The sequence below is a fragment of the Rhinolophus sinicus genome, chromosome 7 (genome assembly GCF_057876585.1).
Source record: "Rhinolophus sinicus isolate RSI-liver-muscle chromosome 7, RSI-T2T, whole genome shotgun sequence".
In the NCBI taxonomy this organism is placed as follows: Eukaryota; Metazoa; Chordata; class Mammalia; order Chiroptera; family Rhinolophidae; genus Rhinolophus; species Rhinolophus sinicus.
Window position 1 is genome coordinate 40,947,624 of NC_142507.1, and position 22,467 is coordinate 40,970,090.

Here is a 22,467-nt window from a genome sequence, read left to right on the forward strand (position 1 = left end):
CTGGGATAAACAGGAACCTGTATATCCAATGGATAAGGAGTGGTTAGGTAGGGGACTTTATCCAAGGGAGCAGAAAGGGGTGGGCATAATAACCAAGTTTTCTAGTTTCTGTACTAGATGCTTGGATACCTGGACTTTGCTGACTGTGGAGGCCTGCCCCTCCCGGGGCTAGCCAACTCCTAGAGGTTGTAAAAAACTTGCTTATGAGCACAACTTTCATATGCAAACCAATCAGTTCAGAGCCAATACTCTGAATTTACTGAGTTCTTACACTTCAGGCCATTATTCTCCTTCTCTAATCACGCCAGAACCAAGTATCAGAAAACTAGGGCTAGTCCTTATACCCCCAAGCCCACTGAAATTATTCAAATGAGCCAATTCTAAGCCCATTCACCCTGATTTGCCTATGTCTTCTTGTGGAAGCCACAATACAGACTCTTGCCCACATTTTCCCTTGCTCCTTCCTTCTCCTGATTGACCTTGGTGCATCCCCATGTGGTCCTGTGTAACATGCTGTGCCTCCTGTTCTAGAGATATGAGTATAAAAAAATGCTTCCTTTATGACAGTGAAGTCTATGTCTGTATGTCTTACCATACCTGACTAAAACAAATTCACCTTTTGGCTACTTTTAAAGCTGATGGGAATTTCAGTTAGGTCATTCATGTCCCTCTTGATTTTCCCAGATGTGAAAACAGCATATAATTTTCATTTTTGGCCTTACACCTCAGGGAGGAGAAGAGAATAATCATTGTGAAATATGTCCAGAGCCTTATCAGAGCAAATACCTACACTCCAGAGGAAAATAATTTGCCAAAGACTATCCCAGTTGAGGGGAGGGCATTTTTCCATTTTAGCCCTATCTATACTACCTATTTCACAAAAAAGGAAATAAACAAACAAACATAGTCAACAGGAGTCAAGATTTCAAGAGAATAGATAGGGAATGCTACATCCAGGGAAAGGAGTAGTCAACAGAAAAAAAGAAAAAAGAAAAAAAACACACAAACAAATGAAAAAAGCTGTACCTCTAGAGAAACACTTATAAAAGTAATAAACCTAAGATACAGGTCCATTAAAACCTTGAGACTTAATTGGGAGATTATAGAATGCCTCTCTCCCCCACACCTCACCAACACGGCTCTAGTACAGTGACAGTGGATTACAGCTGAAAAAACAAGACACAAACTCTCTCTAAGGAGGAGGCATTAGGATATCAAAAAGTCAAGAACGGAAACAAAAGCAGGAAACCAGAGAAGCTAAAGCCTCTAGTACCTAGAACTACGGAAAACATTAAACACATCCCACTCCTAGCCAAGTCACCATATGTCTTCACAATAAAGACCTTGTTACCTCAGTTCCTATTTCCTGATACAAGATATCCAGCTTTTGACAAAAAAAAAAAAAGTATTATTTCTTATAACCTGCAGAGCAGAAAATGACTACTCAAACACACAAATGCATCAATACTAACTAATTACACCTATGATAAATCTCTATTTCATATACCTGAAAAAATACAATTTTAATATAATTTATCTTTAATATTTTAATTTTAAGTCTTTTGTAGCTAAGTTAAAATGTTTTCTTTTTTACTTGATGATGAAGTTAAACAATCTCTATGTGGTAAGGTTGTTTTTCTTTGAGAAAGTTTGACCCAGCATGATAGTAAAAGAAAAAGAAAATTTGTCCACATTAGAAAAGGATTAAAGAAAATCTAGTGAAGTACTTGAAGGGTGAAAACTAACTATAAGTTTAGATAAAAGTGGAGGTAGTTGACTTGTTCAGAGTAGAACCTAAAGGCAGAGGTAGAAACTATGGATATATAATATTTTTTTCTAGTCTGCACTGCCCCACAATGAAGCATACCATTTCAGGAAGGAAGTCAGCTTTGGTGATAGGGATTCTCAGACAAGAGTAGTGAGACCAGCTGCCAGAGAGACTTTAAGAGATTTTCATGGTAGACAGGAAGTTGCAATTTCCTTTATAGAAATCTTTGATTCATGATAAAGTCTAGGAGATTAGGAGACTAGGAGATTAAGTAAAATCTTTGATCTTATAATATTGTAATATAAACTATATATTGTTTTTAGTACCAGAAACTAACCAACTGCTTCATCCAATAAATAATTAATATTTACTAAGGAAAAATGCATTTTTAGAAAGCTCTTGTAGAGGACTGACACTAATAATATCTATTACATCTTAGCTATCCACTACTTGCCAAGCACTGCTCTAAATGCTATACATTTACTATCTCATTGAATGCTCACAACAATCTTTGAGGTATTATACTGTCCCATTTTGCATATGCAAATACTGGGACAGAGATTACGAAGTCCATACAACTAAGAAATGAAAAGGCTAGAATTTTAATAACAATGCTATGACCACAGATCATAACTCCATTCATTAGAGGTATACCAGTTCTTTCATACATATTTTTTTACTGAAGTCGTCTCTTTTTCCATTGATATATTTATGCTACCATGGGGAAAGTAAAAAGGGCAGCAGGAAAAATTATCTCAGCATCTGGATTCTTGTCTGCTAGCTCCTCTGACAACCTTCATTAATCTTTAGAAGCTTCCTCCTGGTTATAGGACTTTTCAATTAACTAGCATGAATACAGAGCAGTGTCTTAACTAAATGAAGTTTATTTGTACCTATAGTGTTACAATGCAATATGGCAAAATGATCTTTATTATCAATCAATTCTAACCCCACAAGCTAAAATATTCCATCTACTAGGAAAAAGAAAAGTACCTTTTACAAATAAAAGTTATCAGTTTCCTTTGTTTCTAACAAAGAAGACTGAACTGGTAATTATCTATCTGAAAATTTATTTTAAAGAAACAATCAGAATTACGAACAAAGATTTATGTAAAAGATGTCACTTATAGCAGTGAAAATTCAAAGTTGTCTAAATGTCCCATAGAAAGGTAATAATTAAGTAGACAATTGTGCATCTATAAATAGATGAAACTCATGTTTAGAAAAGCAGTTAACATCACCAGAAAATTCTCATATATAATATTGGGGGGAAAGGATCCCACTATATGCAAAAATGAATTAAGAGCATATATTCCAAAATATCACCAGTGATTATATCTTGGTGGTGTGATTATAGGTAATTTTAATATTATTTTTTGTCCTTCTGTTTTCCAAATAATCTATAATAAGCATACTGACTTTTATAATAAAAAAATCTATATTAAAATAGAATTTCATGGTTGCTTTTGAATAATAAGATGATATTTACACTTTATACATTGTTCTGGAAATAATGAACATATGTATGGAACTTTATACGCAAACATATTTTGACATACTATTTCATATAATTGTTAAAAGAAACCAGCCAAGATAAAATAACATATATTGGACGTACCCTCCTGCCTGAAGCAACTAAAAAACTTGATGAAAAACATGAAATAATGGTTTTCAGTACACTGGACATCAGGCAATGTAGAATATTCATTCCTAAAGGACAGGACTCTAATGAGGTGATCCTTAAGATTGCCCCAGCTTACTTCCTTGAGAAGTTTACAAAGCATGAAATAGGGTGAGTGGTGGGGAGGAGCCTGGGATGAAGACAATGGTTCCCTAAGGTGAAAAGATGGATTTATGAGTCCAAGGCAACAAAACAGCTAAAGTCCATAGAATAGGACACTGTAAAGTGAGTTGCAAAGAGCAGGAACAATGTGTAAAGAAACCTCATGAGACCTAGGAGAGAACCACCCTGAAGGATTAGAAGGGACAGTACCAAAGCTCACATGTGACTGGAAATGGTGCCTGCTCCCACCAGCCAAACTGGAAAACATAATTTACAGGACATTGGATAGAGTACTCACAGAGATTTTTTTCTCAGCAGCAGAGAAAAATTAGCCCTGGACTAAATGTGACTGTGTCCATCCAACGAATCTTAAAAGCTAGACCAAAAGGATAAAACTGTTTTGAGTAATTTTCTCACACTCTAGAATACACTTCAAGAATATTTATAGCAATACAAAAATATCCAGCACACAATGCAGTAAAATCTACAATGTCTGGACTCACATATTTAAAATAATAAGCCTGCAGAGAAGCCAGAGACAAGAATTCATAATGAGAGAAAAAGATTAGTCAAAATTGACCCAGAACTGAGACAAATGTTAAAATTAGCAGACAAGAATATTAAAACAGTAATAATAACTACATTCCATTTGTTCAAAAAATTAAATAGGGAAACAGGAAATATATAAAAGACTCAGCATGAACTTTTAGCAATGAAAACTACAGTGTTGAGAAGAAAAATACACTGGGTGGGATAATTGGCAGATTAAAACATGAAAACATAGCAACAAAACTATCCAAAATGAAACATACAGAGGAAAAATGAACTAAAAATTAAACAGAGTGGGAGAAAGCTGTGGGAAAAATTCACCTGGCCCAATATATTAGGTTGGTGCAAAAGTAATTGTGGTTTAAAAGTTTAAATTGCAAACACTGCAATTACTTTTGCACCAACCTAATACATATAATAATAATCCCAAAGGAGAGGACAGAGAGGGTGTTACATACAAGTGGTTGTGAGGAGTTGGGTAGCAGGGAGGGAGGGATAGGCTGAGCCACGCCTGGAAATGCTGAGCTGAAGAAACAACCACTGTCACTGGGATTCCAGGATCAGGAAACCACAGCCTCTGAACTACAACTATCTCTTAACTCTGATGAAACTAGTGACTTGCCATTCATGGCTACTGCGAGAAAAACAAAACACAAAACAATGTCTGTGTGACTTTGCCTGCCAACCAACACAGAACTTCAGAAATTGCCCCATAACACTTCTACTCTCCAAATATTGCTCAACTGTATCAGATTGGCAGCACATAATGTTCTTCTGGAGCTCAAACTTCATGAGAATTCTGAGAAATGTTGACTCTTCTCAGTCTTTAACAGAACAAAATGTCACAATAGACCAACATGGGAATGAATGCTGGGGCACCCACTGCATAGCATCTGTGAATCTTAAACTTAACCACACATTGTGAAATAGATCTGTCTCAGTCAACTCAGGCTGTCATAATAAAACACAATACATTGGATGATTTAAAGAACAGAAATTTATTTCTCACAGTTCTAGAGACTGGAAAGTCAAAGATCAAGGAGCCAGCCTACTTGATTCGTGGTGAGAATTCTCTTCCTGGCTTGCAGATGACCACCTTTTTGTCGTGACTTCACATGGCAGAGGTCTTGTATCTCTTCCTCTTCTTATAAGGACTCTAATCTCATGGGGGGGGGGGGGCACTCTCACCATCTCATCTAAACCTACTTACCTCCCAAAGGTCCCACCTCCAAATACTAACACATTGGGGGTGAGAGCTGCAACATATGAATTTGGAGGAGCACATTCAATCCATAACAATCTCCCATGTGGTTTTATCAATACAGTCTGTATTCCTACCATTTGTGTTATCAGTACTCCCATTGTCAACACCGTTTCCAATGCCTGCTATTTTCAAGATTTCTTTTATTTTTATCAATCTAATAGGTGTAAAATTGTATTTTATTCTGGTTTTAATTTGCATTTTTTGATTACTATTTAGACTGAACGTATTTTCACTTGTTAGTTGGACATTTTAATTTCCCCTTCAGATATCTTGTCAAATTTTTCTAATTGGGTTGTTAATCTTCACCATAATGATTTATATGAGGTCTTTGTAAATTCTGCATACTAATCTTCTTTGTTATCTGCATTGAAATTATCTTCTAGTATATGGCTTATACTTGTTGCTTTTCTGTTGTTATTTATAGCATCTTTTTATGATACACTTTTTTTTTAATTTTTAAATAGTCAAATTTTTCTTTATAGTTTATTCTCTTTGGGTCCTATTTATTATATTCCTTTCCAAGAGATAGTAAAGATATTTTATAACAGAAAAGTTCTTTATCACTTCTAAAAATTCCAAAGACTTGATTTGCTTAGTAGGTTTGATTAATCTTCTGACATTAAATACAATATATATTTTATTATTTATGGGTGACTCATTGTTTGTGCACCATTTGTTCTAACTAGATCAACCATCCCTTACTGATAGAAAATACCACGTCTATCATAAAGCAAGTTTCTGAATCTGATTCTGAGGTCTTTCTTCTATTTGTCTATTCTAGCACAGTACTAAAATGTCTTAATAACTTGATAATTTTTGCCTTATAGTCTATTTTTCTGATTTTAGTATACCAGCTTCATTTTGCTTGATATTTAATGAAAAATTTTAGTTGTTTCACTTCCAATTTTTCTGTGTTGGTTTAAGCATGTTTGTTTGTTTTTGTTTTTTAAATAACATATAGCTAGATATTTTAAAAATTCAAGTCTTACAATTTCTTTTTCAACTGGCAGGTTAATCCATTTACATTTAGTGTAGATATATTTGGGTATATGTCTCATTTTGTTCTTTATCTATGCCTTATTTCTATACTTTGGTATTTTTCCATTTTCTGCCTTCTTTTGGATTCATCAATTTTATTTATGATAATTATAGTTATTATTATTCCATCCCCCCACTTGTTTGGGAGTTATTCCCTCCATTTTTATTATTTTAGTGTTTACAATCCCCTTTAAGTGGTTTGGCATGTGTAACTGATTGTTAAAATGGACTCTTTCTCTCATTGAGTTTCAGCTAAAACCACAAAACCACAACCAATAGATTCAAGTAACCTCCATTGAAAAACAAAATATGTTAGATCATTTATGAGTAATTTGCAAGGTTGGTGACTCAAGACTTGTTCTGCTATCTCATAGGCTATCTTTCCACCACATAAGAGAACACTAAGGATTCATTGGAGGTACATTAGAATTGGAACATTCATTGTAAGATGTTCTTTGCAGTGCTGTTCACTTTCTCTTTGCCACATCTCCACCAAGCCAGGTGAGATGAAATTGGGAGATGCTCAGAAAAACACTTAGAAAACTGACTTGTACTGCTTGGAGTTTGGGGATCACAAAGCAGCTGGAACCTGACTCCCTCCTAGAGAAGTCTGAAGGTGGGTGCTATATTTATACATGTTGAAAACAAGACAAGTAGAGAGGGCTAGGGTATAGCAACCTGTGGGGAGCCAAACTTGCACTGTTTTTAAGCAAACCCTTTCTACCCAAGATGTTCAAGAGGGGGAAAGTAACCCAATAGAGAAAAATCTGTGTAGGAGGAAGAGAGAAGCCAGAGCCTAAAGGGAAAGACATAAAACCTGGAGATTTGCATTTCTCATGCTAAGGCATGAGGAAGAGGAGGTCCCCAAGGAGGAAGGGTCCCTGAGAAACTCACAAAAGAGCCACATTAGAGAAAGAGCCAATATGTGTGTGTCTGCCAAACAGAAGGCTCAACACACAATTATACGTTGGAAACTAAACACCACCAGAACTAAAACCTAAAATGTGATGACAAATGTTTTATTACACTACAGAGCAACAACTCACTCTAGCCAACATGAAAAATATGGCCAAGTCCATTGGAATCTAATTCTCCAACGATTTCTTGCTATTTCCTTTGTCCTAGTCACCTCCTTAGGGGTGTGCCTCATAAGCTATGAACCACAAATATTTTACAGATGATAAGCAAGAAGTGGTCTGTTTGCCAGTGTATTGGTGAAGGTTCTGCCAAGACACAGGGGTCAAGTCTAAAAGCTTTGCCTTCCTCTTAAAAGGTTGGATCCCTCTCTCAACATAACATCTGTTGCTAGCCTGCACTTGGACATTTCTCTGCCTACCTCTACTCTTTGACTCCCTGGTTCTTAGATTTAACATCTCTGTTCATTGCTCAGGAACACGTCCTTAACTGGCCAATTCACCCTATTAAAAATAAAGCTGTTGTAGGGAAAGATTATCATAACTGATAGGCAAGAGCTGACTGCATCTTTATTTGAATTATTTGTGTGATTGTAGACTGCAAGATATGAAATAAGATAAATGGATAACTAAACAGATGCTTTTTAAAAAGCCCTCCATTTCTTCTATAGTTCTTAAATTGCTAATGGATTCTTTACTTTTCAACATGAAGAGAACAGAAGGCTCTCTACTGTTATAAACTTTCACAGAGTAAACATGTACCCCTGCATCATTGGACTGGTTCAGTGATGGGGCATGATGGTGCCATTTATGGGACCACCACTAGCAGCAGCCATTACCAGCCAGTCACGATCATTGCCAAGACTCTGTTTCTTCTTTTAGGCTCATCTCTGAAATCTGAAACTCAATTGGCATTTATTTGCTAAAGTGTAAAGCTTCCACCAAGCCTTGGCTCAAATTTGGTGTGAAATTCAGCTCTCCAAGTTGTGTGTGGATATAGGCTAGATTCCAGCTTCTTACACTCCCTATCTTTATCCATCCTCAAGAAACCTCCTGAATCCCACTGTGTCCTTATGGGAACACCCTTTGGCTTGACTTATTCCTGCATGTCTCACATACACAAGCCAGGTGGCCTTCTTCCCAGACTTAATTCATTTGTCAATTCTTTCTGTCATCTTTTGAGGGGGACAATATGGGGGAATCATTTCTTCTTGTAACTTCAGAAATATAAGATACTGGTTTTTTTAAGATCAAAATAAAGATATCTGGGCTCTCTAAATTTTCTGCCAATCTTCTAATTGTCTCTATAATTATTGGAATCAAGTGCTACAACAACAGTGAATCCTCTGAAGAATCTTAAAATTTTAAAAACCTAACAATTTAGCTACTTTTTGAGGTTTAGTAATATTTCAAATGTAACAACAAAGTTGAAAAAGAGCCCCAACTGAGTAGAAACTAAAAAATTTTCAAAACTGCTTTTATCTCCTAACTTGTTTGATTTGTAGTGAGAGCGAAGATTAATTTGCATTTAAAAAGAGCAAAAATATCATAGTTTTGAGTTGCGCCAAGCACACAGGTACAAGGTTAACACAAAATTAACACAAAAAGTCATCACTGGTTATGAGATTGTGATTCTGATTAGGGACTTTTTCAGAGAGGTATGTCAAACAAAATAATTTTTTTTTTAATTCTTAAAAGTTTTTCATAAAAATTCTATTCTTAAAAGTAGAGGAGTAAAATACCAAGACACAAGCAGGTTAAGGAGGTTCTCCTCCCAGAAGTTTGCTGGGAGATTTGATTGCCATCAATAAGCCAAAATTCAGACAAAATCGCTCTTTCCGCCTCCAACGAAAACAATTATTGTCTAAAATGTTTCCGTAATTCTCAAACTGAGCTAATTGCCTCTCTGCTCCACTTCACTTTTCACTTATTTGGCTGTGTCTGATTCACACTTCCTCTATTTCACTTTCAAACCCTTTAAGGCTGGCTGATGTCTTTGGCTAGGAGAGGCCCTGCTGCAGTAACAATTTGTTACTCAGGTGACAGGTCAGGATTAGCACAATTCTCCTCCATGTGGTAACTCAGAGATCTAGGATGCCTCCATCTTACATTCATGTAATCCAGAACATACAGGCTCTAGGTTACCATGGTAAAAAAAAAAAGAATAAATAAATAAGGGAATGAGGTGGTTTACTGCTCTTCTTCATCCTGCAAGGAGTACATTGCATTGACTAGAACCATCACATACAATGGAGACTGGGAGTAAGAGGAGCTCATGGATAGTGGGTGAGTGCTAATCATTTCTGACACAAGAGTGAACTTCTCAAACAATGTTTCTGCCTTGTCTCTTTACCTGAGACTTTCTAATGCTAGTTTTGCTCACCATGAAAGAGCACTATTTGTGTATGTGTATATATGGCTTTATTCCAGTCTCAGCATCTCTTGCTCTTGGACTACACTGCATTTCCCAGTAACTCAGTAACACAATTTTTAGTAAATGTTTACCTTTTCAGTGTAATTTGAGTTAGATGAAAGATAGGGGGGTGAGTAACTTGTCAATAAAAGCCTATCTGCCTTTTTTTCTCGTGAACAAAGAAAATGAGATGTGGGGCTCAGGCATGATGGGACTCTTTCCATTTTCCTAAAGAGGTTATCATGTGACTTTAGCTCTATGGGTGCAGGAAAGTTAAAAAAGACAAAGTCCTGACTTACCCATTAGGAATGTCTGAATGTAAATCTACTGCATGTTTTTACTTGCCAACATATATTTTTCATGTTTTAATAAATCACAAAACAGCATTCACAGTCTGACTCACTTGGAAAAAGTAGAAAATAGTTATCATGCTCTTTCAGACAATGAATTCTCATCAGCCATCCGAGCGACCAGCTTAAGCAGAAATGAATACGAAATTGCCAATACAGTACAGGGGGAAATGTGTGCTCCTGTATTAAAAATGTCGTCAACATCAGGTGAGCAGCACACAGAACCACCAATGGATGACATTCAGCCCGAGTTAAAATAGATTCCAGCCCAGAATGGAGAGAACACAGAGAGGAAAAGAAAACCAACAGCAACACAACTACAGTGGAGACCATGATGTTCCCCGAGCAGTTTACGTCAGGTGGTTTGTCTTTGCAGCTCACCATCCTTGGAGAATTTGGTTCACATCTAAAAGTTGAGCAAATTGAAAAAGAATGAACCATACGTAGTAAGGCGCTTCTGCTACATACGTAAAAGAACCCTTGCGATCCACTGGACCCCAGGAAATGGGTGACCCCATTAAGTCACAAACTGAAAAAATGTTTCAAAATACACTATGGTACCCAGCTAATTAGTTTAGTTTGTTTTAAGCATTGGAATTCTTGATGCCATCCATAAACACACACAGACACACACACACACACACACACACACACACACTCACACACACACATATGAAAGGCTATACATCTAAAGTAGTGGTTTTCAGTTGGGGTGATTTTCTCCCACAGGGGACATCTGGCCATCTATCGAGAACGTTTTGTTGGTCAGAACTGTGTGGATGCTCCTGGAATCTAGTGAATAAAGGCCAGGAGTGCTGCTAAGCATCCTATAATGCACAGGACAACCCCCGTAACATGGAATTACCCAATTCAAAACGTCCATAGTGCTACTGCTCAGAAATCTTGATCTATACATTAATGATTTCTCTGAGTTATAGAATTAATAGTTATTGTTGTTTCTTCTTTGTGCTTTTCCATATTATGGATTATTTATAGAAAGTAGGTGTTAGCTTTATTTTTTTAATCAGGGTAAAAGGCAATTCCATTTGGGAAAAAAAAGAAAATTATTTTAACATAATTGAATTAACTTGAATAAATTTAAATCTAGAGGCATTTTATTCAGGAAAACTTGGGAGCCTTAATTGTTATAGATAGATGATAGATGACAGATAGATAGATGATAGATAGATAGATAGATAGATAGATAGATAGATAGATAGATAGATGATAGATAGATTTCTATTATGTGACCTTCTAATTCTAATGAATTTGTGTTTGTGTTTTTCTTTGCTGTTACATCTATTCCCCAACTTCTCAGAATTGCATTGCTGTCATTCTAAAACTGAATTTCCTATTCATCATTCTTACAGTAAGCCCGCAACGCAGAAATGATTCAAGCATCAGATGGTGGCTGGCCTGATCAGGAATTGGGAAAGGCAATTCCTCATTATCCTGAATCATTCTGAACATTTTAAGATGTCTACCATCTCTGCTCCCTCCCACATCCACTAAACACCAGTAGGGCCCCTTCCATTCGGGCATGTAACAATGAAAAATGCCAAATACATTCTCAAGTACTCCTCGGAGGGGCTATAAACAACCCTGGCTGAGAATCACTTAACTAGGTGGTTTCTGATGGCTTCTTTCAATCTTTTGATTCGTGTATCTTCCACATACCAACAACAACAAAAAAAAACCTCTTCTGATTCTTTCATTTCAATAAGATATGTTCCTCTAATAGAGGCATAAAGATTCCCAGATTTCTCATGCTGAAAAAATGCCATTTTAAAAATGTACTTGGGTTTTGATAGAGTTAACCAAAGTAAATTCAAGAGACAAAACAATAGACCATAACAAAGTTCTAAGTGGAACTGAATGTTTATTAATAAATGTTGACTTAGTGTGACTGGTAAGAGCATTTGCATAAATTTGACATTTCTCTCTACTGTTACTATCTTGAATTTCTGCCTGGTTGCCTCTAATTCCCAAGTTCTAAAGTAATTACTATAAATAGCTAAAATTTTTTAATCTCTATGACATATTTTCATACATTTTGTCAGGTGTATTATTGTCCAAAGAGTTACTGCTAAAGGATACCATAAGTAAAATTTTGCACTACTCAGAGTAGAATACTGCATCTAAAACAATTACTATATTTCAAAAATTCACATTACAAAACACTAAAATTTCATCGCATGAGGAGGTTATATTTTCCTTAGACAAATTATAATCACATATATATTTAGTGACCTGGAATTTATATTTACTAAGGTATAGTAAAATCTTCTCCAAGCTCATCTTTTTCACATATCAGCTGACATGTATGGGAAACAGTGAAAGGCAACAGGAAATTTGAACTTTAACTGAGGTACTAGAGGTATATTGGGTTGAGATTAGGAGGGGATCATCTTAAACTAGAGTTGAAAGCAAAAGAGAAAGAAAAGAAACAGGGTATTTCTTAAAAGGATGAACAGGTCATCAATTAAGTGGCTTCTTAAACCAATAGTAGTGGCAAACTAGATTATTAGGAAGTTAACTTGATCTTAATTCAAAAAGACATGTTTTGACTAAAGTCCACAGCTTTCTTAGAGGCATATAATTTAAATTATTTTGAGTATACGAGGTATGATCACACAATATGGTGAATGTTTAAATTTAAAAAAAAATTATTATAGTAAAAGACACTTTGTCACTAATCCCCCTCAATATATTCCCATGCCCACCATCCAACGCGGGCATTGAACCAGCAACCTTGTTGTTGAGAGCTCCTGCTCTAAGCAACTGAGCCATCTGGCCACCCCTCTGGAAGCTCAGTGGCAGCTCGTTGTCTTCAGTCTAGTTGTGGAGGGCACAACCCACCGACCCATGTGGGAATCAAACCCATTCTTGCCACTTTCTGAAGCAGTTCTGGAAGCAGATCTGGAAGTCCTCTTTCATGAGTGTCTTTAGTTGTGCTGTTGTAGCTGCCTTGATGTCCTGAATCAATTAAAAACATTTACCTTTCATAGTAATTTTGACTTTGGGGAAGAGCCAGAAGTCTCACATATCTGGTGAATAAGGTGGATAAGAACACACTGTAATGTTTTTATTTGACAGAAATTGACATACACCAGAAAAGATGCGTGATATGGAACATTGTCATGATGGACGATGATTTATGGCACACTTTAAAACACACCTCCTCTCAACATAGCTCACACCCAACTGACTACACCAAACTTGAAACTTGTCACACACTGTTACTAAGGTTCGACACACCTACTTCCCATATTGAAGATCCCTGCCTTTCCATTGCATAGCACTCAGCAGCAGCATTCACCGTATTTTGTGATCACAACAGAAAGGCTCTATGTCACACACTGCTTCTGGTACGGCAATTTCTGTCAAATAGAAACATTAAAGTGTGTCCTCATCCTCCTTATTCACTGGATCTGGCACTGTGCAACTTCTGGCTCATCCCCAAAGTCAAAATGACCATGAAATGTAAACGTTTTGAATCTATTCAGGACATCGAGGCAGCCATGACTGTGTAATTAAACACACTCACAAAAGAGGACTTCTAGAACTGCTTCAGAAAGTGGCAAGAACAATAGGATAAGTGTGTTCAAAGCCAGGGGGAATATTTTGAGGGGGGTTAATGTAAATGTGTCTTTAACTGTAATAATTTTTTTGTTTAAACATTCACTGTATGTTTTGATCACATCTCATATAGCATATATGACAATGCTATGTAAAATTTAAGGGAAAACTAGTTGATTCTTGGATTTAGAAACACTACTGAGGATTGTACAATAGTCCTTATTTTTTAAACTTTTTGTTATGGGAAATTTCAAATGTTTATAATAGTAGAGAGTATGTATGATGAACCCACATGTATGCATTATCCAATTCCAACCATTATCATCACAATGCCAATCTTCCTCTTTGAATATGTTTTAATTTTAACTAATGCCTATCTGACTGGATGAATTTAGGAGTAGCCTCCCCAGAAAGCCTGAACATAGCCTGTATAATCTCTGAATTTCCATCTTCAGTCGATAAAGAATAATTTTAGGAAGATTAGATCCTAGATAAAGAAATCAAATTGCACACAGCCATCCACTTTTTATTCCTTCAATAACTCAACCAAAACAACAGTAAATGAACTTTTTTTTTTTTTCAGTATTATTCCACAATGACCAGTAGTGCAGAAGAAAGAACAACAGCAATCAAGTTTAGAAGCTGGAAAGATATGGAAGAGTGGTTTCAACTGAATCCTAAATGGGAGCTGGGAAAAACTGAAAGCAGATCCCATTTATATCTCTGAATCTCTGAAGAGTTTAGGAAGAGAAAATTCCAAATCCTAGAAAGCTAACAGCCATCCTTTGTCTCCTCAAAGGTGAATGGAGGGTGAGTCTCTGCAGAATTTGACCAACATAAAGTAAAAGCCCTAAAAACAGAGATAGCAGGGTCTTCACAACTAAACAGCTCAGCCAGATCATCATACAGCAAAGCTCATAGATAGGAAACTCCCTTCATAGTGTCAGAGATTCCAATCAGAGTTTTAAATTCCCCACTTTTGAATATGAGAAAACTGAGTAATACCAGGCATCTGAGGAAAACATCTAACATGAGAAATTGAGATCAAAATAATCAAATAGAAAAAGTAATTTGGAGGGAAAATGGACTATAGAGTGAACTCTTTAAACAAAAATTTAAAAAAATCAGTATTCTCAGAAAGACAAAAGAAGGTATTACAACCATGAAACAAGAATAGAATATTATTTTTTAAAAGCATTAGAGGAGCAAAGAGAGTTATTGGAAATTAAAAAATATGACATCAGATATGCAAAACTCAATAGATAACATTGAGTACATATGCAACAAATAGAAGGAAAAAGGAAAACAAAAACAATAAAAAACAAGTAAATGGAAAATAGGAGGGAAAAAGATAAGAAAATGAGAGAATCAATCTAGATGATCCAAACTCCAAATTATAGAAAGAAGAAAACAGAGAACACTAAAAGAAAAACCAACCAGGAAATAGTAAAAGCAAATTTCCCAGAACTGATTGAGAAGCCCACCAACTGCCAATAAAAATGATAAAAATACAGCCATACCACAGAAGTTCACCATGAATGTTCTAACACCAAGTACAAACACAAGACCCTAAAAGATTCCAGAGAGGTGGGAAAAAAAGAAAAAGTTCATATGCAAAGAAACAGAAATCAGAGTAGCCTTGAGTTCTCAACAGCAGCATTCAAGGTATTCAGTTTACTACATAGCACAGATCTGGATAAATATCCCTAGTCTTAATAATGTAAGCTCTGAAATCTGTTCCAATCAAAATCAAAAATAACAATATAAGCATGTTGTTTAGACACAGGAGGTAAATACTACACACACACACACACACACACACACACTCAGATGATAGAGAGATAGAGAGATAGATGTAGATGGTAGATAGGTGATAGCAGATAGATACATAGATATTTAAAAGATGGGAAACTGATTTCTCTGAGAAGGGAAAATGGATAAGAGAAGGAAGAGTAAGACTAATGTTTTTTTCTTATCAAATCTTATTCAGTGAATTAATTTATTTGATTTTAAAAATTATTTAATTGTTTGATTAACATTATAGAAATGTATAATTTTGATTAAAATTTAAAACTGCAACATTGACTTAAAAAAAGACTTACTCAACGTTTTTATGTTACTTGTTAATTGATATTTGTGCTCATTTCATTTGGAGAGACTCCTCATGTGATAAAAAAAAACCCACTTTCTAACACTTCTGATTTGCCAGCAGTCCTCTGTGTTTGTGAGAAGGCTGCTACAAGGCTGATTTGAGAATGAGCTTTGACAAAAGTTATGAAAGTGAAACATAGAACAAGTGACCCACATAGTGTTTAATATGTCAGCTGGGTACACAAACCTTTAATTAGCTGGAATGTGTTGACAAAGTAAGACCTTCCTGATGGCTCAACAATTTTACCTGAGAAGAAGATCCTCCAAAACACCGAGTTAAACTGTTGAATTGCTTACAATCAGGTTCTAATATCTAAATCTGTGCTGTCTCAGAAGGAGCTTAAAGAGCAACACAGAGCTTTAGAAAACACTAGCAGGCATTCTTGAGATGATAATTTTCAGCCACAAGAGATTTAACATGAAAAGATAGCACTGACTTGGCCACAGCTCTACTCTGAGTTATGTGCTGATGAGAAGCAGATATCCTTACCCTTCCTGACTAAACCATTCATTTCCTCTACCTAATTTTTAAAATTACTAACAACCGTATTACTAGCAGCTCTAACCATCTCCATGGGCACCAGGACCCATGCTCTCCTTCTCCCCTGTTACCACCTCCACAACCATGGTAAAATACTAAAAACATAGACACTTGGAGATGAGCAAATGGTGATATAAGTCAGGGAAAACAATCAATGAGAAGCATAGCTGTTTTCACTTATTGGATTACCTATTTTGGAATCTGTCTGAGATATGATATTTTAAATAGATTGATATTTTAATATTTATGGAGGGCTCACACTAAATCATAAATATGTACACAGAAACTTCCTTTCACACAGTTGGGAAAAAAATGCAAAGATATCTAAACTAAATGAGATAAGAAGCAGAGCACAAAAGTAACTGTAGAATACTTTTATGATCCCTGTCACCAGACATTCCGATCATTAATGTTATACTGGAAAACATTAATCATCACCCTAAATTGTATCTTTATGTTAATATTTAAGATAATACAATGAGAGTCACTTCAAATAGTTTATTTTTATAATTTACATAATTATCTCATTGTTTAATTTCCTTTGATCTTTTAGGCTATAGCAAGCTTTGAGCAATCAACAAGGAAAAAATGAAATGAAATGAAATGAGGTTGTTTCAAAATACACTCCTTTTAATTCTTTTGAGGCTTGTTTTTTAAAAAGGAGTTAGATACGTCCCTGTAGTTAAGATTCCTTATGCTACCATATTTTTCTGTGAGATAAAAATCACATCTGTGGTTTAATATATGTTCCTAATTTTCTGATCATTTAAAAACTGTCGGTGTCATAAATTGTCTAACATTGGATGGAAAGAATTCTGAGTCTTTCTACTCCTTATAGGTCCAGGTCAATCAGCAATAGTCAAAGTCTCCAAACGATTACAATTTCATCTGACACATGTTCACGAACTATTCTTTTCATAATTTTAGAATCCTGTCCAGATGCTTTACTAGAGTTGATCAACAATATCTTTGCACTTATTGAAAATATAGAGTATATCTATCCTTACATATTTTTCATGATTCTTCTAAGATTTCTGACAGAAGTTCAATAATATTATCTTTAGGTTTCTTGTTTCCTGCAATATAATTTGCCTGAATCAACATATTTAAACAATGTAGACTGCCAAAGACCTGAGAGACTGCATAGAGGACATTTCAGAGGGGCAAGGAAGCAAGGTCATTATGCACACTCTTGTCAATCATTAGTTAAAGGCTTTCCCCAAAGATATTAACTCTTAAATATGTCTGCCCTGCCCTTTGTAGACTGAGAAATCTCCACCTAACCAAGGAATTTGGGGTTCAATTTCCTTTCACTGACATTTGTTCTGCTCTTTTTATTAAAGGTAAAGACAACTTTTCTTAACAGAGAAGGTAGAAGCAATATTGATTTTTCAACATTGGAACACACAGTTCTCAAATCTTTATCATTCTTCCTTTAGTTCCTAAGACAGACATTTAAGTTGTCTACAACAATTTTCATAGGCCTTAGTTTATTCAAGATTTGACAGTCCTTTGATTTATTCATATTCATCCTTACCTGGTTATTCCTCATGTCTTTGTTTTGCTTCATGTTCTTTCAAAATCTGACCCAATCTGAGAATACCTATCTTAGGTTAGCTTCCACCAGAAGACCTTGAGCAAGTTTATGAGTTCGAGGTCGTCCTAGGAAGCACTCATAGAAGACAGAGTAAATGAGACAAGGAAAGGAAGTAACTCAGTGTAAGATGTGTTAAAAAGCAGGTCACCATTGCAAACAACAGAGACTCAATTCTGCTGAGGAGCTTGGGAAACTGGATAAAGTCCTCTTCAAAGAGCCAAGGAAACTGCCTTATTATGCACACTCTTGTCCATCATTAGTGAAGGCTTTTACCAAAGAAATTAATTCTAAAAACATGTCTGAGCTGCCCCTGGCAGCTGAGAGCTCCTCACCTCCCCAAGGAAAGTTTCAGGCAAAGAGATGCAGATGTTTACAGTAGGAAGCTCTTGGGTCAGGTCTGCAAGCATGTGAACTATATGCGTTCAGTGATATGAACAAGGATACTGACAGCATCTGCTACAACACACTAAAATGATTAATATGCCTCTTTAGAAAACAGCCATTCTTTATTTTGATGAGAGCATTCTCTTTATCATTATTAGAATGTGTTTTCAGAAAATCCAAATCCCATTAAGCCATCGTTTATCACAGTCTCGATCACAGAAGCCCACCTCTTTCCTTCCATTTTTGAAAGCCATATCTCTAGTGTCTATGGTAACCATGTCAGTGAGTCAATTGTTCCTTTCTCCCATTACTCCAGCATAATAATGCAACCACTTCCTAGTTTCAGCTAGAGGGCAAGAGTCTCAGAGTCTTCATCTATAAAATGAAGATAATAGTAAGATTTAGTTATTAAGTTGCAAGGATTAAGGAGGTGAAATAACTACAATATTTATCATAGTTCCTGTAAAATAGTAAACACACTAGTGTTAGCTATTATATTATTACTGTAATTAATAAGTAGTGCTTTCTCAAAAGACTTAACTTCCACTTTTTTCCTCTTAATCAAAAGTATGCCTAGAAGAGTAGTTCCCTTTATGTCTAAAATATTCTAGGACAGGGTTTCTCAACTTCAACACTTGGCGTTAGATTAATTTTTGTAGTGGGGTGGGGGACCGTCCTATACATTGTAGGACATTAATTTTTGTAGTGGGGTGGGGGACCGTCCTATACATTGTAGGACATGTCCTGGCCTCTACCTACTATGTTCTAGTAGCACACTAGTCCCAAGTTAGGACAACTAAAAATGTCTTCAGACATAGACAAATGTTCCCTGAGGTTGGGAGTCAAAATAGTTAGGAGAAAAATAGTACCTGATGTGATTTTTCCCATCCAGACGGCAGAGTAGGTAAACTCTGTGCTCATCTCCTCTCAGGACCACATCAATTACTACTAAACTACAGAACCATTATTCAGAATCACCTAAAATCTTGCTTTACTGAAGCCTAAAACTAAAGACATACAAAAGAAGCCACCTGAAGACTGGGAGGAGAGGTAGAGACATGGAACAGGCAGGACCCACACACGCACGTGACCATTAAAAATCGGGAGGAATATCTCAGTGGCAGAGGTAACCCCTGGAGAAGCAAAAGGTCCTAGTCCCTCCCAAGTCCAGGGTTTCAGTTCCAGGGAGAGAAGTTCCCAAAACTTCTGGCTGTGAAAACCAGAGGAGATCGTGGCTCAGTGAGGAGGAGGGCAGCTGCACTCCCAGGCACTCCTCGTAAAGGGCCCACACATAGACTTACTCGCAGATGGACTCACTCGCTCTGAGCTCTAGCACTGGGGCAGCAGCTTGAAAGTTGCCAGGGACATATGGGGAGGAAATGAATTATCTAGCTTCAGGATAAGAGCTAAAGGGACAGCTTTCCCTGAACTGAGGAGCTGGCGGAAGCCATTGTTTCTCTGTTGAGCCCTCCCCCTTCCCAGCATGCAGATGCAGGCAGACACCTCATCTCCATCTCCATCCAACTGGCTGTCACCTTTCATTGCCCTGCCCTAACGATTCCCTAAGACCAGGCCCTACCCAATTTCTGGGCCAACCCAAGATACTTCTAGTGGCTTTTCTATGTCAATGGTCTGCCTTGGCTCATGCTGTAGACTTTTCTAAAATCTCTCAAAGGTTCACAAAACCCAAACAAACAGCACCTGGCTTCAGCATGTTCTGAACCTCTGGTGGAGCAGCCCTAAGCTCGGCACTAAGTACAGCCTGCCTTGCTTTGTGGCTTAGTCTCTCAAGGCACCTCCAGGCAGAGTGTGGACAGTTGCCAGCTCTGGATTTCTCTGTGGTTTATGTCAGATGGCCCCAGGCAGGACACAGACTGCAGCTGAACTTGGCCTGAAGCGGGTCCCTTCCCAGGAGGCCCTGGGGCTGGCAGGCCCAGTCGCCATCTTCAGACTTGACCAGAGCATTGCCTGCCACCTCCAAATATGATACACCCAAAGGAAGACTGCGCAGACACCAGAGCCCTGCTAGAGCAAACCCTGTTCTGTAGGGTCAGCCCCTTCTCAACACTCCTCCACTGTAGTCATAGCCAGTCTCACAACCAATCAGCCTGAGGGTCAATCCCTCCCATTGACATGCAAATGGGTGCTTGATGGGTGCTAGCCATCAAGTCTCAACTACAACAGGAGGACACACACAACCCACACAAAGGACACACCTGGAGCACCCAGCTCTGGTGAGCAGGGAGACTGCTCTACTGAATCCCACAGAACATCTACTACATAAGGCCACTCTACTGAAACAGAAGGAATAGCAGCCCTACATAGAAGCAAACACAGGGAGGCAGCCAAAAGGGGAGACCAAAAAAGTTCCAAATAAAAGAACAGAACAAAGCTCCAGAAAAAGAACTAAACAAAATAGAGACAAGCAATCTGCCAGATGCAGAGTTCCCAACACTGGTTATTAAGATGCTCAATGATCTCAGGGAGAACTTCAACAAAGAGATAGGAAACATAAAAATGGAGATAGAAAACATGAAAAAGAACCAATCAGAAATAAAGAATTCAATAACGGAAATGAAGAATACATTACAGGGAATCAACAGTAAATTAGATGAAGCAGAGGTTGTATCAGTGATTTAGAAGATGAGGTGGCAGAAAACACCCAATCAGAACAGAAAAAAAAAAAAAAAAAGAATCCAAAAAAATGAGGAGAGTTTAAGGAGCCTCTGGGACAACATCTAGTGTAGCAACATTAGCATCATAGTGCTACCAGAAGGGGAAGAGAGATAGCAAGGAATTGAAAACCTATTTGAAGAAATAATGACTGAAAATTTCCCTAACCTGGTGAAGGAAGTAAATATATAAGCTCAGGAAGCAGAGAGAGTCCCAAACAAGATGAACCCAAAGAGGCCCACACCAACACACATCATAATTAAAATGCCAAAGGTTAAAGACAAAGATATAATCTTAAAAGCAACAAGTGAAAGCAGTTGGTTACCTGTAAGGGAGCTCCCATAAGACTGTCAGCTGATTTCCCAACAGAACCTTTGCAAGCCAGAAGGGTTTGGCAGGAAATATTCAAAGCGATGACAAACAAGCAGCTACAACCAAGATTACTCTACCGAGCAAAGCTATCATTTAGAATCAATAAGAAAAAGCTAAAGGAGTTCATCAACACCAAACCAGTATTACAAGGAATCTTAGAGGGGTTTCTTAAAAAAAAAAAATCATAAATATGAACAATAAAATGGCAATAACTACATACTTGGGTGCTAGTCTAGTCAGGGGGATCACTTCCTAAATTATATAGATGTCTAATAACTATGCTGTACATTTGAAGTCAATATAAAATAATATTGAATGTCAACTCTTCTGGAAAATTTTTTAAATGGCGGAAGGTGAAGGGGAATACGAGGTTTAAATTTCCAGGTATAAAACAAGTAAGTCATGGGGATGTAAGGTACAGCATGGGGAATATTGTCAATAATATTGTGATAGCATTGTATGGTGTCAGATGGTTGTTGGACTTACGGTTATCACTTCTTTAGGTACGTAAATGTTGACTAACTATTGTGTACACCTGAAACTAATATTGTATGTTAGATATATTTTAATAAAAATCTTTTTTAAAATAGTGCATGATGCATAAATAAGTAATCAATAATCATTTGTTAAAAGAGAGGGAAAAAGGAAAGTAAAAAAAAAGAATGAAGGATGAAGGAAAAAGGGGAGAGGGAAAAGGAAAAAGGGGAGGGAAAGTGGGTGTAACGGAGGAAAGACAGAAACAGAGACACAAACATATTTCCCACAAATGGCAAGAATTTATCCTATATACTGCATTTAACTAAATGAGAATATCAGTAGATGATCTGACAAATGTCTTGACAAATGACATTACTTGATCTCTTCTGCTTAGAACTTTATTATTTTTGAATAACATATAACTGCCCTGTCCAACATGGTAGCCACTAGCCATATATATAATAGCTGATTAATAATTGTATTTGATTACCTGTTGGTATGATAGTATTTTGAATACAATGAGTTAAATAAAATATGTTGGTGATACTAATTCACTGGTATCTTTTTACTTTTTTTGATATGTAAATAGAGTCAACCAAACTCTGAAGTTGAGG

The 22,467-nt window shown here is 36.7% G+C and overlaps 1 long non-coding RNA gene across 2 annotated transcripts; it reads left to right on the top strand.

The window, feature by feature from the left end:
* Positions 1–5,033: 5,033 nt before the first annotated feature.
* Positions 5,034–21,956, top strand: LOC109455140 (uncharacterized). 2 transcript variants are annotated; one of them, XR_002138579.3, is made up of 3 exons: positions 5,034–5,224; positions 6,864–7,018; positions 14,242–21,956. It is a non-coding gene; the product is annotated as an uncharacterized LOC109455140 (long non-coding RNA). The 2 variants fall into 2 exon arrangements; XR_016021742.1 differs by lacking the exon at positions 14,242–21,956 and adding an exon at positions 10,170–10,662.
* The last annotated feature ends 511 nt before the right edge of the window (positions 21,957–22,467 follow it).